A 16,003-nucleotide genomic window follows, 5' to 3' on the forward strand; every position below is an offset into this window, starting at 1 on the left:
TGGGCCTGGGCTTTTCTTTGTTGGGAGGTCTTTAATCACTGATTCAATCTCTACTTCAGTTATGGGTTTGTTCAGGTCGTTTGTTGCATCTCGGCTAAGTTTTGGCAGGTGGTAGAAGTCTAAGAACTTTTCCATTTCTTGGTGATCTTCTGATTTGTTGGAGTACAGTGCTTTGTAGTAATTTCTAATTATGGCCTTAATGGATGCGGTGTCTGTTGTTATGTTGCCTTTTTCATCTTTGATGCTGTTAATTCTTGCCTTCTCTTGTTTTTTCTTTGTCAGTCGGGCCAGTGGGGTGTCTATCTTGTTTATCTTCTCAAAAAACCAGCTTTTTGATTCATTGATTTTGTGTATGGTTTTTTTTATTTCTATCTGGTTGATTTCCTCCCTTGTTTTGATGATTTCTTGTTTCCTATTGTGTGTGGGGCTCTTCTGCTGTTGTTTTTCCAATTCCTGGAGGTGTGTGTTTAGTTCCTGTATTTGGCGTCTCTCTTGGGCCTTGACATGAGCTCCAATTGCGATGAGTTTACCCCGTAGCACTGCTTTGGCAGTGTCCCACAAATTTTGGAATGTTGTGTCAGAGTTTTCATTGGTTTCCATAAATTTTTTGATCTCATCTTTAATTTCTTCTCTGATCCATTGTTCGTTTAATAGCATATTGTTCAGCCTCCAAGAGTTTCTGTATTTCCTGGGGCATTTTGAATTGCTGATTTCCAGCTTCATTCCATGGTGGTCTGAGAGGGTACATGGTATGATTCTTATCTTTTTGAAGTTATTTAGGTTTGCTTTGTGTCCTATCATGTGGTCGATCCTGGAGAAGGTGCCATGCACTGCTGAAAAAAATGTATAATCTGTGGCCTTAGGGTAAAAAATTCTATAAATGTCAACCAAGTCCAGTTGTTCTATTGTTTGTATGAGCTCTGTTGTTTCTTTGTTGAGTTTTTGTTTTGTTGATCTGTCTATTGTTGTTAGTGGGGTGTTAAGATCACCCACTATTATTGTGTGCATATCTATGTCTCCCCTTAAGTCCGTGAGTAATTGCTTCACGTAGCTAGGTGCGTTTGAATTTGGTGCATATATGTTCACAATGGTAATTACTTCCTGATGGATCAGTCCCTTCACCAATATATAATGTCCTTCCCTGTCCTTTTTGATGTGTGTCAGATTGAAGTCCACATCATCTGAAATTAGGACAGCTACCCCAGCCTTTTTTTCTCGTCCATTGGCATGAAATATCTGTTTCCAACCTTTCACTTTCAGCTTCTTCGAATCTCTTCTGGTTAGATGTGTCTCTTGTAGGCAACAGATAGTTGGGTGCTGTTTGATAATCCATTCTGTTAATCTATGCCTTTTGATTGGTGAATTCAGGCCATTTGTGTTAAGAGTTAAAATTGAGAGGTTGTGATTTTGCCCTGCCATACTTGTTTTTGTGGGTGTTGATATCTGTGTAATTGCCCTTCCTTGTGTGGACTTTAGTGGGGAGATCTTCCTGTTTGCCATCTTTGCTTATGATTCACCTCCTTTTTTTCTGGATTTAGTGCATTTCTAAGGAGATTTTGTAGAGCTGGTTTTGTGCTGGCATATTCTTCTAATTTCTCTTTGCTGTGAAAGTATTTGATTTCGTTCTCAAATACGAATGAGATCTTTGCTGGGTACAATATTCTTGGTTGACAGTTGTTCTGATTCAGGATTTGGAAGATCTTTGTCCATTCTCTTCTTGCTTGTAAAGTCTCTTCAGAGAAGTCAGCAGTGATCCTGATTGGTTTTCCCAGGTATGTGATCTTTTCTCTGCTTCATACTTGTCTTAGGATTCTTTCTTTGTCTTCGTTGGAGTGGAACTTGAGCACCATATGTCTGGGTGAAGATCGCTTTGGGTCATATCTGCTGGGAGTCCTCTGACCGTCCTGGATTTGGGCTGGGTTCATGTTCCAAGTGTTTTGAAAGTTTTCATGTATAATTTCGTCGAGCACCATTTGCATTCCTGACTCTTTTTCCGCTCCTTCAGGAAGGCCAATAATCCTAATATTTGATTTTCTGAGGTTGTCTTTCATTTCTTGTATGGTCTTATTGGCTTTGTTCAGACTTGTCTCCAGCTGTTTAATGAACTGGGTATGTTCATTTTGTGTGTCTTCTGTTTCAGAGACCCTCTCTTCTGCTGTATTTGTTCTGTTGGTTAGGCTCTCAATTTTGTGCTCTAAGTCAAGGATTTTACTTTTCATTTGTTGTATTTCTGAGGCTATGTGGTTCTTGAATTCCTTGAAGTCCTCCCAATTCTTCTCATTGTCTCTGACATATTTTAACATTATTTTTTTGAATTCCTTGTCTGGTAGATCTTCTATGTCTTCATCTCGCATCTCCGAAATAGACATTGGCTTTTGATCCTTTATTGGTAGGGTGTTGGCACTCTCATCTGGATCATTACCTTTTCTGGTATTTCTTCCCATTGTGTTAGTGTTTCTTTTTTGAGAGACCTAGGCACCAGTGTGCTGAGGGGTCTCCAAGCACTATCCTGTAGAGATCGGAGTCTGCAGGCGTGGAGTAGCAGGGTGTGGGAATTTTCAAGGCACTTTTGGTGCGTCTCCAGAACACTGGACCTCAGGGCGCCACTTCCAGGGCCCAGCGGATTCAAAGCGCACTCTCAGCTCGTCCCCTACAGGTATGCTACCACAGGGCGTGGGGGAGTGAAGGCACTCTCTGTGCGTGCCCCCTGTGCGCGGGATCACAGGGCTCTTAGGATTCTAGGTGCTTTCTCGGTGTGTCCCCAGTGCCAGGGACTGCAGGGCGTGGAGGTTCCAGGTGCTCTCTGGGAATGCCTCCTGCACGCGGGTCCGCAGTGCTCTCCTGGTTCGTCTCCCAAGCACGGGACTATAGGGCGTGGGGTGTTCCAGGTGCTCTCTGGAAGCGCCTCTTGTGCAGGCCCGCCCATCCCAGCGCTTGCAGGGGACCGACCGCCCCAGCGCTAGCACGGGACTGCCCAGCCCAGAGGCGTGCTTGGGTTCCTGTGGGATAGCACTGCCCAGCTGAGTGCCAGACCGCAAAGGCACGGGGGAGTATTCAGTGTGCCTTTTGCCTTTCTCCCAGACACAGTTTTGGCAGTTTCAAGGCACTCGCCCTGTGTCTTTAGACGCTGGAGTCTCGGGGGGGGAGGGGCGGGGAGACGAGCACCAATTGTGTTCAGGCTCTGTCCGTGCCCCTGGGGGGCCAACTCTCGAAGCCTCCAACCCACCACTGTCCCCACCCAACTCACTCAAACCTCAGGTTCTTGCAGTCTGCCTCTTCCTCTGGTGGGAACCCTTGCCGCGGGTGCGTCTCCCGGCTACTGCGTCCGTTGCTGGTCCCGGCGGGTGTAGGCGGATGGAACCTGGAGGCTGCGGCGGTCCCGGCGGGGCTTGGCGACCAGGGTGGGTGGATGCCGGCGGGTCCCGATGACTCAGGGTCCTGGTGTCTGCAGCGGGCGCAGGTCCTGGCGCGTCCTGGTGACCAGGGTGAGCAGATGCCAGCCGGCCCCAATCACCGCCGGTCCTCACGGCCACAGTGTCTGCGGGTCGGTCTGCGGCTTTCAGTGTCTGCACTCAAAGGTGACTCAGCAGGTCAGCAGCGGAAAGTCGTCTTCCCTGCCCTTTGTTTTGTTTTTCCCTGGTTGCTCTTCCGAGTTGTGTGGATTTTTTTGGTTCCACACTGTCCAGGGAACTTCACGTTCTTCTCCCTGTAGTTCTATGCTGCTCCACTTACGCTTTTGTCGCGTTCTAGCCCTCTCTGTCTGTGAGCTCTCTCACAGTCTTCCTCCTATGTCGGCCATCTTGCGAGTCTCCGGTTTTTTTTTTTTTAAGATTATTATTTATTTTTATTGGAAAGGCGGATATACAGAGAGGAGGAGAGATAGAGAGGAAGATCTTCCATCCAATCATTCACTCCCAAAGTGACCGCAACGGCTGGAGCTGAGCCAATCCAAAGCAGGAGCCAAGAGCTTCTTCCAGGTCTCCCATGCGGGTGCAGGGTCCCAGGGCTTTGGGCTGTCCTCGACTGCTTTTCCAGGCCACAAGCAGGGAGCTGGATAAAAGTAGGGCTGCTGGGGAGCCCGCCGGCATGGCCTAGCAGCTAAAGTCCTCGACTTGAAAGCCCCGGGATCCCATATGGGCGCCAGTTCTAATCCCGGCAGCTCCACTTCTCATCAGCTCCCTGCTTGTGGCCTGGGAAAGCAGTTGAGGACGGCCCAATGCATTGGGACCCTGCACCCGCGTGGGAGACCTGGAAGAGGTTCCAGCTTCCCGGCTTTGGATCGGCGTGCATCGGCCCGTTGCGGTTCACTTGGGGAGTGAATCATTGGACGGAAGATCTTCCTCTCTGTCTCTCCTCCTCTGTGTATATCTGGCTGTAATAAAATGAATAAATCTTTAAAAAAAAAAAGTAGGGCTGCTGGGATTAGAACCAGCGCCTATATGGGATCCAGGCGCGTGTAAGGCGAGGACTTTAACCACTATGCTATTGCGCCATGCCCCGATGTGTGTGTTTTAACTGCTAAGCCAAAAGCCTACTCCTGTAATTTTTTAAAAAAAATTTCATTACTTGTAAAAGACCCTGTAATGTCCTGTATTTTATTTGGGCTAAAAATAACCCAATACCATTCATCTTAGAAAGCTGTTTCAGCCCACTTTCCCATAGTAGTTTTCAAGTGCAGTAATATTTTGTTTCTCAAAATTAATGTATATATTAGAATGGATTAAAGTTCTTACATGAAGTCAAAATAATAATTTCTAATTACAAATATTATTTTTTCATAATTCAGAGTATGCCTGTGAGGTTGAGGGACTTGAATTTCTTACCTTTGTACGTTTTTACATTGATATTTACAAAACTACTGGGCAGAAAGTGTGTTTATAGAGCACTTTGAACTCCTAGCAGGAAAAGCAATATAAAATGTGGCTTTTATTATCATCACATGGTCCTTATAATTGGTACAATTGATTGTGTTAAGAATTGAAGATCAAGGTTCATTGATTACATTGTCAGCTTTGTCATAAGCTTCCTATTTGACCATACACATCCCACTTCACACCTTTGTTCTTGAATTTACCTTCTGGAAAATGTGATAATAATATTTAACTACATCATACAGAATGTTATGAAGCTTAACTTTCCTCTTTAAAATTTTCAAATATAAAGGATCATAACAATTATTGGTACTACTCTATCCTGATCAGCATCTTTGCACCCAGCCTAGCCTGTATAAGTAAGTTAAAAAGAGATATAGTCATTTCCTCTTCTCCAGTATGTCATTGAAGAAGCTTACATGTTTCTTTATTTTCTATTCTTTCCTCTAATTCACTGACATGAAGGAAGGAGCTTATACCTCCTGACTGAGGTGGAAAAATTGTTGATTTCATGTATTACATGAATACTTCTTAAACACCTACTGGGTGCCAGGAATTGGGTTTGGTGTTAGGAATTAGAAAGCGCAGCTGTCTTTGTTCCTGCTTTTAAAGGACAGAAGGGATACAGGTTCCACATTTCTTCAGGTGAATCTTTCTGCCAATGCTTCACGTACAATGCAAGAAAGCAGAATATTATCAGAGCATAAGAAGATATTTCTGTTGAGGCTGTTAACGCCCATACCTGCTAGTTCAGAGGAGTGTAGCTTGAGAGGCTTGCTCTGATTTCTGCATTTAACCATTACCTAGCTATGAGGCCTTGGACACATCAGTTTAATCTTTGTTTTCTCCTCTGTGATTTCTAAGACCTCATTCAGTTCTGAGTTCCTGTAGCTCCTGTATTCCAGCTATAGGTATGAAAATACTTTATAAACATGAAGGGCTTTGTTTTTTCTTTTGGTTAGATTAATTGTTGGGAATGAGTATTTAAGATGAAAAGTTTCCATTCAGCTTTTAACTAAGCAGCAGGGTAATCGTGAGTTAGGTGATCCTTTCTAGACCACTGTAAGCCTATACTCCTAAACCAAGTTTGTTCTCTTCTTGGATTAAAGTTTCATGAATTCAAGGAGTCAACCAAGCCAGATTTGACTTTGAGGTTGCTGTTGTGTGTGGATTTAAGGGAAGACAGAAATGAAACTTTTTATTATTTTTCAGAGGGCTTCATGTGATTTACTATATTCTGTAGTAGGCAGATTGATCTTGCTCTAAATATTTTTATTGTTTGCACTCCTTGGAGTCCTTAGAAAAGTCTTGCATAATTTCCACCCCAGTGCAGATGGCACAGACATTCTAAAAGTTTCAACTTAGAATCTGTGCTTTTCTCTTTCTGCTTTATGTTAATGAATGGCAGGGGGCTGGGGGAAAAAAGGACAGGCCTCTTACCACTTGTGTAGCATGGTCCAGCAACTCGATGCTTTAGGCTATTATTTCAAAATCCAATATATTCAAACTTTGGCCTCTGAGAGCAGTAGGACCAGTACCCAAGAACAATAGAGTGATAAATATAGAATTTCATTAAGGAAAAGACTGTATCCTGTCATTTTGAATCAGTATTCACAAGATGATCTCAGCACATTCACAACCTACTAGGTGCTTTATTTTTTGCTTGAAAAGAAAAAAGGGATTAGAAAATCAGTTGGATGGTGCTTTTTTTCATGGCATAAAGAAATTCGTTTTATATGTGCCAAGAATGAGCTTTGCTAACATTGTGAGATTAATTTGATAACAGCCCCTTTGAACCCTAATAGCTGGTGCCATGATAGGTAATGCAGTTCAGTGAAGAATGGTATATGCAGAGCCACCTCATATGTGACTGACAAGGTTAATGCAACTCCTCCAAATCCCAGCTTCATTTTACCTCTCAGTGTTGGTTTATTTGTGAATAGTTAAGAAAAACTTTGTAAAAATGCTCATTTTGTTTAAAGACGTGATTAATGTCTCTAGAAGCATTTTTTCTGGAATCGCAAATTATAATCACAAAACTATTTTAGCATTAAAATGCATGAGCTTTAAATTTTCTGTATATTCTTTTAAGAATAATAATTTAAAGTCTTAACGTGTGATGATTTTTTTTCAAAAAACTCTCAAATGTACAAGAATGACTTAAAATAACTACTATTTGTCTATGCCGTTTGATTCTGCAAACCCCTGACAATTTCTTTGATAGAAAATTAAATTAGAGAAAATAAAAGACAAGAAACACTGACATCAGCTCAAAAGTTTTTTTGCTGACTTTTAGTTAACAAAGCTCTAAATGGCTACTAGTCTTCCACCTGCAATCAAGTGTAATAAACCTTCACTGGAGAAGTCAAATTCTAGGGGAAAAAAAGTTGGAAGCTCACACTTACACCATAAAACCTTGTTTATTGCAACCATCAGTCTTCTAAGATATGCCCCACAATGGGATTTGGTAAAGCCATTACAAGGTGCCGTATGAGTTCCATTTGCCTACAGTAAATAGAATGTCAGAAGTGTCAGGGGGAAATAAATATCGGGCTGGTTAAAAGGGAGCAGAGATGGCTCAAAGCATCATTGAGAGGATTGATTTATCTGGCGTGCTGTAATGACTGCAGATGTGGATCTGTTATTCTAGATGAGCAATGAATTTGATGAGCTGATAACACAGGGCCAGAGAGGCCTGGTTTTAATTACTGATGAGGAATTTATTTGTGAAGCGCTGTGATTTACTGAGAGTTTGTTCTGTTATTGACAGGTGACCTTGGGGCTTTTCTCTTCTGACAAATCCCCCAAAAGGAGGTTTTAACAGAAATAATCAAACAAAAAGTATTTTATCTTTACTTAGAATACAATGAAGTTATTTGAGATATATTGTTGGGGTGGAAGCTACATCCTTTTTTTTATTTTTAATTCATTAATTACATTGTATTATGTGACACAGTTTCATAGGTACTTGGGTTCTCCCCACCCCTTCCTAAACCCTCCGACCATGGTGGATTCCTCCACCTTGTTGCATAACCACAGTTCAAGTTCAGTTGAGATTCCCCCATTGCAAGCATAAAAATATGGAACGCTTCACGAATTTGCGTGTCATCCTTGTGCAGGGGCCATGCTAATCTTCTCTGTACTGTTCTAATTTTAGTATATGTGCTGCCGAAGCGAGCGCGAAGCTACATTCTTGCTCACATAACAACTTTGCTATCTCAGTTATTTACTGGTTACAAATTACTGCTGACTTCTGTTTATTATTATTATTATTTTGTTTTTAAAATTGTCTATATAGTTGAGAGATGCATACAATGTGGGTCTGTGATTAGGGTGGGGAAGGTCAAGGTATGGAGCAACGTGGGTGGGACAAATGTTTCAATTTTTTTTTCTCCTGTGTCTGCAGGGAGGGAAGAGGAAGAGGGCACTCCTTTATGTCAAACTACATCAGTACCCGGGGATGAAAGGATGTTCATTTAATGATGCTTTAGAAACCTTGAAGTGGGGAAGAATGTTCTTAGGGTATAACTTCAGTGTTTTTGATAGTTGTGAGATGTTGTAGGCTTCAAAACACCAGGACTGAGAATTCCTTTCCAAGGCTTATTGGCTGACCAAGTGCCCAGAAATGTGTTGCTGTGCTTGGCCAGGCAAGTTGTCCAACCTGTTCTGTTTTCCATCTTCTGATGAGGCACTCAGCATGCTTTTTTGGCCTGGATGAACTGGGTCTTGTGCCACATGTGCAGCTGGACATGCTTACCAACTGAGGCATCAGCAACTGAGAAGGCCCAGTTGACATGTGCATTCCATGGTTGGACCACATAGATTTTTATTTTCCCTGTGGCCAGAGTCTGAGTCCAACCATCTAGTTGGGGAGTCCCCTAAGAAACCTCACCTGGATCGACTTCATACTTAACTGTTGTACAAACCAGCCACTGCAGGACCAGGTTCAATCTGTCACCTGCATTAGCCAACACAACATCCAAAGGTTCAATCTGTCACCTGCATTAGCCAACACAACATCCAGTGGATGCAGTCATTTCCACCCCAAGTCCCATCTTTCACATGAACTGATACATGTTGTGGCCCAGCCGCCATGGGCCCTGTGTTCACACATGCCATTGGGTGCCATGGCCTAGACAGGATGACCCCCAGAACCCCCATCAGGCCCAGGCCTGGTTTTTCTGTGTGCAGCTATGTGATGCATCCCATCTGGCTCTTGTGCATACATATGGGTGTTGCGGCTTAGTTAAGCCTGGCCAGTCTCCAGACCCTATCCACATCTTTGCTGATGGGTGTTGCCATGTTGCCCTTGCTAGTCCTTCACCAGCCCTGGCTCTTGTGCTCACCAGTGGAAGCTAGAATATAACAGAGGAGTGCCCATAGTTTCCATACCAGACTGACTACCAATGCTGATGTTGCACCTGCCAAGAGGTAGTGCGGTCCAGCCCGACATGACTTGCACCAAGTCCCAACACTTGCCAGCTGGTGCAGCAACCTAGCAGAGTCTGGCCTGCCCCCATACCAGCCCTCCCCCAATCCCATGTCTCACACTCAACAGTGGAAACAGGGGCCCAAAAAGGGAATTCCTGAAATTCCCCTACCAGACCTGCTCACTGCTTGTGGCCTGGAAAAGCTGTAGAGGACGGCCCAAAGCCTTTGGCCCCTGCACCCATGTGGGAGACCTGGAAAGAAGCTCCTCACTCCTAGCTTCAGACTGACTGAGCTCCACTCACTGTAGTAGCTTGGGGAGTGAACCAGTGGACAAAAGATCCTTCTCTGTCTCTCTGTAGTTCTGACTTTCCAAAAAAAAAAAAAAATACTACCATTTGTATTCATCTTACTAACTCCTATTTTTTGGGTTCAGGAATTTGCGTTAACTGGCTAGAAAATTTTGGATATTTTAATGCTTTTAGTATATCTTTTATCTTGACAAAGGGAGTTACAATGGAAGCAAATTTTGAAATCATTTTCAAAAACTTTATTTTAAAGTAATATATGAAAGAGAGAAATAGGGAGAGATAGAAAGAATTGTTACCTGCAAGATCATTCCCCAAATACCGGTAATGGCTTAGCATTGGCCATTGCTGAAGGCAGAAGCCTGAAACTCAATTCAGGTCTCCCACATTAGTGGCAGGGACCTAATGAAGTACTTGGACTGTCATCACTGCCTCCAACATTCTGCATTAGCCAGAGCCTGGAATAGAATTGAAACATTTGTTACTAGTGTTTATGGGTAATATCTGATGTGGGGCACAGACACCTTGCCTCTTAAACACTAGGCGCAAAATCTCCCCCAATTTTTTTAAATTGAAGGTGATACTTTTAGGTTTTTGAAAAATAATTTCAAAAGTCTAAGCTCTAAAGTATCATTTGCTTATTTTACTTTAGCTAGGTTACTGAAGTGAACCAGATATCAATGGCAAACAGCAATTATTACGGTATGTGCACAATTTTAGGGTTGTTTTAAAAAAAATACCTTGTCTCTGACCAGTTTATTGCTTGCAAGTCGGCAACAACAACAACAAAAATATCCTGATCTCAAAAGTTCCATGAAAAGACTGAACTTAGATTGAAATATATTTGTTTGTATAAATCTGCTGGTAGTTCATTTGGATATTGTCAAGGGTCAAGTGTATTGGGAGGCAATCAAATCATTTTCTTTTGCAAGTCTTATGTCTTATTGCATTTGTTATTTTGCTTTTATTTTTGAATAGCTGACAGGCAGTGGCACTGAAGTTTCTTTGTGAGTATTGCTATTTTTTCTGCAAAATTATTATAGAATCCAAAAATATTGAAAATCTGTATATAAATATACACACATATGAGAGATATCTGTAAGTGTGCATTTATGTAACAACAAATTAAGCCATTATGCTTATTATACTATTTTATTAGTTACTATTATGAATATTTTAGACAGGAGAATTTTATTAATAATGATAAATGTGGCTGGATTAGAATGAATGTGTGACCTACCATCCATCTTGTATTCTCATGTGTACCTAACATTTGTTTTCATGAACATATGGGAGTTTGATTGATCAAATCAGGTTGATTTGAATGTTTACAAATTTGAGTTTAGTATAGAAACTTTTCAAACTAGACTTACCTGATTTTTTAGCATGCTTTATGTTTTTCGTTTTTCAAATTTTAGTGTAGAAATATAATCTTTCCTTCTTGTGCTTTTGTATTGTTGAGTTATTATTATAAGTTATGCATGGATTTTATATTGTCTCATTAACTGGAAGATTAAGTTCTAGTTAATTTTTAAGATGTTACTCATTGTGTTATTACTTTAATTATTATACATTTATTTGAGAGTCAGACACACACACATGAGAGAGACAGATAGTGAAGCAGAGGGAGGGAGGGAGAGAGAGAGAGAATATGAATGCCATTTGTTGGTTTCTTCCCCTGTGCCAGGGCTGTAATGTGGAGCCTGGAATTCAATCCAGGTCTCCCACGTGGGTGTTAGGGATGCAGCCATTACCTGCTTCCTCCCCTGGTGTGCGTGAGCAGGATGCTGGAGTCAGGAGCATAACCAGATAGCAAAACTGGGTGCTCTGGTATGCAGTGTGAGTGTCCTAACTGGCATCTTAGCCACTAGGCCTAGTGCCCGCCTCTTATCTTACTAATTTTCTATAGTTTAAGTTCCACCAAACAAATGGCAAATATCAATTTTAAGGCAATAGGTAAATACTCTTATGGTAGCAAGACCTGTATTTTGAGAGGCTCAATCATGTGAGTTAAGGCAGCAAAAGGGTAAAATTACAAATTTCTTGTCACAATTCTTTCACAAGGAGATACAAATATCACTACCTCCTTTGGAGCATGTGAATTAGTCCACAGAAGACATTTTATTTATATGCTTTTCCATGCACTCTGTAAACTTTGCAGTTCAATCTGACAGTATTCTGTATTTCCTATGGCCAGTCTACAAAGAAAACAGATGTAAATTGTATAAAATTCCATTTACTTTGGTAAGACGAAGGAAGCAAAATTATATGGTAGATAAAGTTTATCTAGTAAGAGAATGAGCATTCCCAAGGGGCCATTTTTTTAAAAAGATTTATTCATTTTTATTACAGCCAGATATACACAGAGGAAGAGAGACAGAGAGGAAGATCTTCCATCCGATGTTTCACTCCCCAAGTGAGACGCAACGGGCCGATGCGCGCCTATCTGAAGCTGGGAACCAGGAACCTCTTCCAGGTCTCCCACGCGGGTGCAGTGTCCCAATGCATTGGGCCATCCTCAACTGCTTTCCCAGGCCACAAGCAGGGAGCTGGATGGGAAGTGGAGCTGCCGGGATTAGAACTGGCGCCCATATGGGATCCCGGGGCTTTCAAGGCGAGGACTTTAGCTGCTAGGCCATGCCACTGGACCCCAAGGGGCCATTTTTACATAACTGAATAAAGATGGTGTAGAGACTTGCTTTCGGATTTTATCCACAGTGTGATATTCAACGAACATCTGAATTTATTTATCTAAATCGATTATTTAAATATAAACATTTTGCGGTATCGTGTTTAGTCATAACATTTTTGAATAACATTTTGTAATTATCATTCAGTTCATCTTTCTAAATTTATTCAGTTGTGGTACTCTTTATCCGTTAGGCTCAATTACTTTCCTTTTTTTAAAGATTTATTTTATTTTTATTGGAAAGTCAGATATACAGAGAGGAGGAGAGACAGAGAGAAAGACCTTCCGTCGGATGATTCACTCCCCAAGTGAGTGCAATGGCCGGTGCACGCCGATCCGAAGCCAGGAGCCAGGAACTTCCTTCAGGTCTCCCACGCGGGTGCAGGGTCCCAAGGCTTTGGGCCATCCTTGACTGCTTTCCCAGGCCACAAGCAGGGAGCTGGATGGGAAGTGGAGCTGCCGGGATTAGAACCGGCGCCCATATGGGATCCTGGTGCGTTCAAGGCGAGGACTTTAGCCGCTAGGCCGCGCCGCCAGGCCCATCAGTTATTTTTCATTATAACCACATACAATTTAGATATTAGTAAAATACTAGAAAACAATTTTTTTTCTACGTCTCATTTTTCTTGACGTTTTGGATTATTTGGAGTCATTTGTTTGGAGTCATTTGGCCTTAAATTTAAGACAATTGTGAGAGTGCCCAAACCTTATCAGAGCGTCAAGATTTGATCCACAGCTCAGGCTCCTGATTCCACATTCCTGTTTCTGGATGCCGTAGGAGTCAGCAGGCAGTGCCTGACATAGATAGGTCCCTGCCACACATACGGGACACCTGGATTGGATTTGTGGCCCCGAGCTTCAGCAGAAGCCAAGCCCTGCTCGCTGTTGGCATTTGGAGAGTGGACCCGAGGGTAGTAGACATGAACTGGTTTCTTTCTTTTTCTCTCGGTCTCTCTTTGATTTTCAAATACATAAGTGCATACATGCATACATACATACATACAATGCACACAAACATAAAAAGTAAGTAAATAATTTTTCCTTTCTGTGATAATTTAATTTTCTGGATTTCTTTTGCCTCAGATAATTGTATATCCTATTTTGTGCCCATTCTACCTTCATAACTAAGGGATAGCACCATTCTGTCCTTGGCTTTTTGTTATACATTTGCATTCACTGCCTTGAAGAGTTTATGATGTGAACATCTCGTATTGAAAAGCAGTTTACGAACTCCAAAAGCAATAATGTTGCTTCTTTCGGGTTTTAAAAATAGAACTCCCGGGCCCGGTGCGATAGTGTAATGGTTAAGGTCCTCACCTTGAATGCGCCGAGATCCCATGTGGTGGCCAGTTCTAGTCCCGGCAGCTCCACTTCCCATCCAGCTCCCTGCTTGTGGCTTGGGAAGGCAGTCGAGGACGGCCCAATGCTTTGGGACCCTGCACCCACGTGGGAGACCCGGAATAGGCTCCTGGCTCCTGGCTTCGGATAGGCGCAGCACCGGTCGTTGCCGCCATTTGGGGAGTGAATCATTGGTTAGAAGATCTTCCTCTCTGTCTCTCCTCCTCTCTGTACATCTGCCTTTCCAATAAAATAAACTTCGATAGTGTCATTTTCACTTATTTCACAAACTGAAATCTGAAGTCTCATGTATAAATCAGTTTTAATAATTACATGTCAATATGAATTATAAATGTAGTAATCATTTTGTTCATTATAACTGTACATAACACCTCTATAATTTCAATTTGACAAGCTTCTATTCTCATTTATACATTCCTAAGGCTTGACCCCATTTCAATTGCTTTCCCAATTTGATCCAATTTTTTTCTTTTTAACATTTTTTCAGAATTCTCCTGTTTTCTATTTTCCATTTCCAGGCAACCCTAATGCATCACAACTATAAGACTATAATAGCTTCAGTCTTAGTCATTTTTTTCTTCCAGGATATTGATTTTTTTTAATTATATGGCATAATCTTATTCTTAAGAATTTTTCATGAATTCTTCAGTGAGTCTTTACTTGCACTTAGAACCAAATTTGAACTTCTGAGCTAAATATTTGGTCTTTTCCATTAATTGATTACCTCCTACCTGCAAAGCTTTATCTGACCTTCAGTTAATTTGCACAGTTTCAGTGATCACCCATGGACGTGTGACTCACAAATCAGTATTTGCAGTTTAATATAGTAGGGAGAAACCGGTGAATCAGGTTCCTTGGCTTGGCCTCTGGCTGGAATATGCATGGATGAATCAGAGAATTCTAGAGTGCCTGCAGAAGACACTTAGTAAGTATTGATGGAATTAAAATACTAACTTGACATAAATGATGTTCTTTCCCTATATGACTAATTGATGTTAGCTCTTATTTACTTGGCTGAGTAACAATCTGATAAATCTACTGAAATTCAGACAGTTTTGTGTCTTCAAATTATTATGTTACTCTTTTCTTCAAGCCGTACAGAGGGTCCTCTCATAATCATTTACGCAAAAATCGTTTGATTTTGAACTAGTAGGAAGTCAACTTTCAAAATATATTTTATTTCCTGTAGCTGATCAATACATCTGAGTACTTACTGATTTCTAGAAATTATTGTTATTATTTGTGGTTTCTCTGTAATCATATCCTTGGTTTCTCCTCAGTGTGTTTGGTTTTATTTATTTATTTATTTATTTATTTATTTATTTATTTATTACTGATAAATACTGATTGTGTCTATTGATTGGGTACAAAGTGATGCCTTGCCCTACATATCATGCATTATGGAAATATTCAACATATTCATTGCTTTAACAACATAGCTTTGTGTGGTTAGCTTTGAAAAACATAAAAATCCATTCTCTTAGCAAACTTGAAATACAAAATTCATCATTATTACCTATCTAGATTCTTCTCGGTATTTTTCTGAAAATCTTGATATGTATATGGTATGTATTTCGAAGTAGATTTTTATTCACTGTGACTTTCTTTCATAGGCACTATTTCTCATACACGCACACTAAGACATATTTAATTTGGAATTTTGTATGAAACCTATTATCTGACATTCAAAATAATGGAAAAATAGCATTTTCTTTTTTAAAAATTATTTTATTTTGATATGCTTTACATAGTTGATTAGGGCACAAGGGGTCAAGGACCGCAGGAAAGTGGGTAAGACCATTCTTTCCACATTAATATTATTATTATTATTTTCTGTATCCAGGGTCAGGGGAGAGATAAAGGGAGAAGTCCCACCCAGCCTCCCACCCATCCCAGGTCCGATTGTGAGGCACGCTCAAGCAGTTTGCTTGGTTCAGCAGTTCTGAATTGCTGCCAATCTCGCCATTCCACACATGGTGAAATCTCTTCAGAATCCACTGGCTGACAGTCTCTTCAAGGTTGGGATTCTGAGATCAGTTCAGTTGGAGGGATCCCCAAAGAAACTTTGTCTGAGGTGATCCCCAGACCTGATTCTTGTGTGTGCTTGCCAGTACAAGGTCCAACACAGTCTGTCACCCCAATCAGCTTATGCATATGCTGGTGGTTGCAATTGCTGGGTCAGTTCTGTTTCCAGCCCTTTCTTTTACATGAATCAATGGGTGTTGCAGTCCAGCCTGATTCTGCCCACCACATACTAGGCCCTCACAGAAACCAGTGGGAGCTGCAGTCTAGTTGGAGCAACTCCCAATAGCCCCCAACAGGTCTGCCCCCTGTCCTGGTTCCCATGC

At 41.5% G+C, this 16,003-nt stretch overlaps 1 protein-coding gene and 1 non-coding gene across 11 annotated transcripts in view; one reads left to right on the forward strand and one right to left on the reverse strand.

Moving 5' to 3' along the window:
* Positions 1-16,003, forward strand: part of DACH2 (dachshund family transcription factor 2) — a 521,453-nt gene that overhangs the window by 49,988 nt on the left and 455,462 nt on the right. The gene's annotated exons all lie outside the window — the stretch shown is intronic.
* LOC118760512 (U6 spliceosomal RNA) lies at positions 7,946-8,052 on the reverse strand. The gene has a single exon (XR_004996820.2). It is a non-coding gene; the product is annotated as a U6 spliceosomal RNA (small nuclear RNA).

Source organism: Ochotona princeps, chromosome X, assembly GCF_030435755.1.
Source record: "Ochotona princeps isolate mOchPri1 chromosome X, mOchPri1.hap1, whole genome shotgun sequence".
In the NCBI taxonomy this organism is placed as follows: domain Eukaryota; kingdom Metazoa; phylum Chordata; class Mammalia; order Lagomorpha; family Ochotonidae; genus Ochotona; species Ochotona princeps.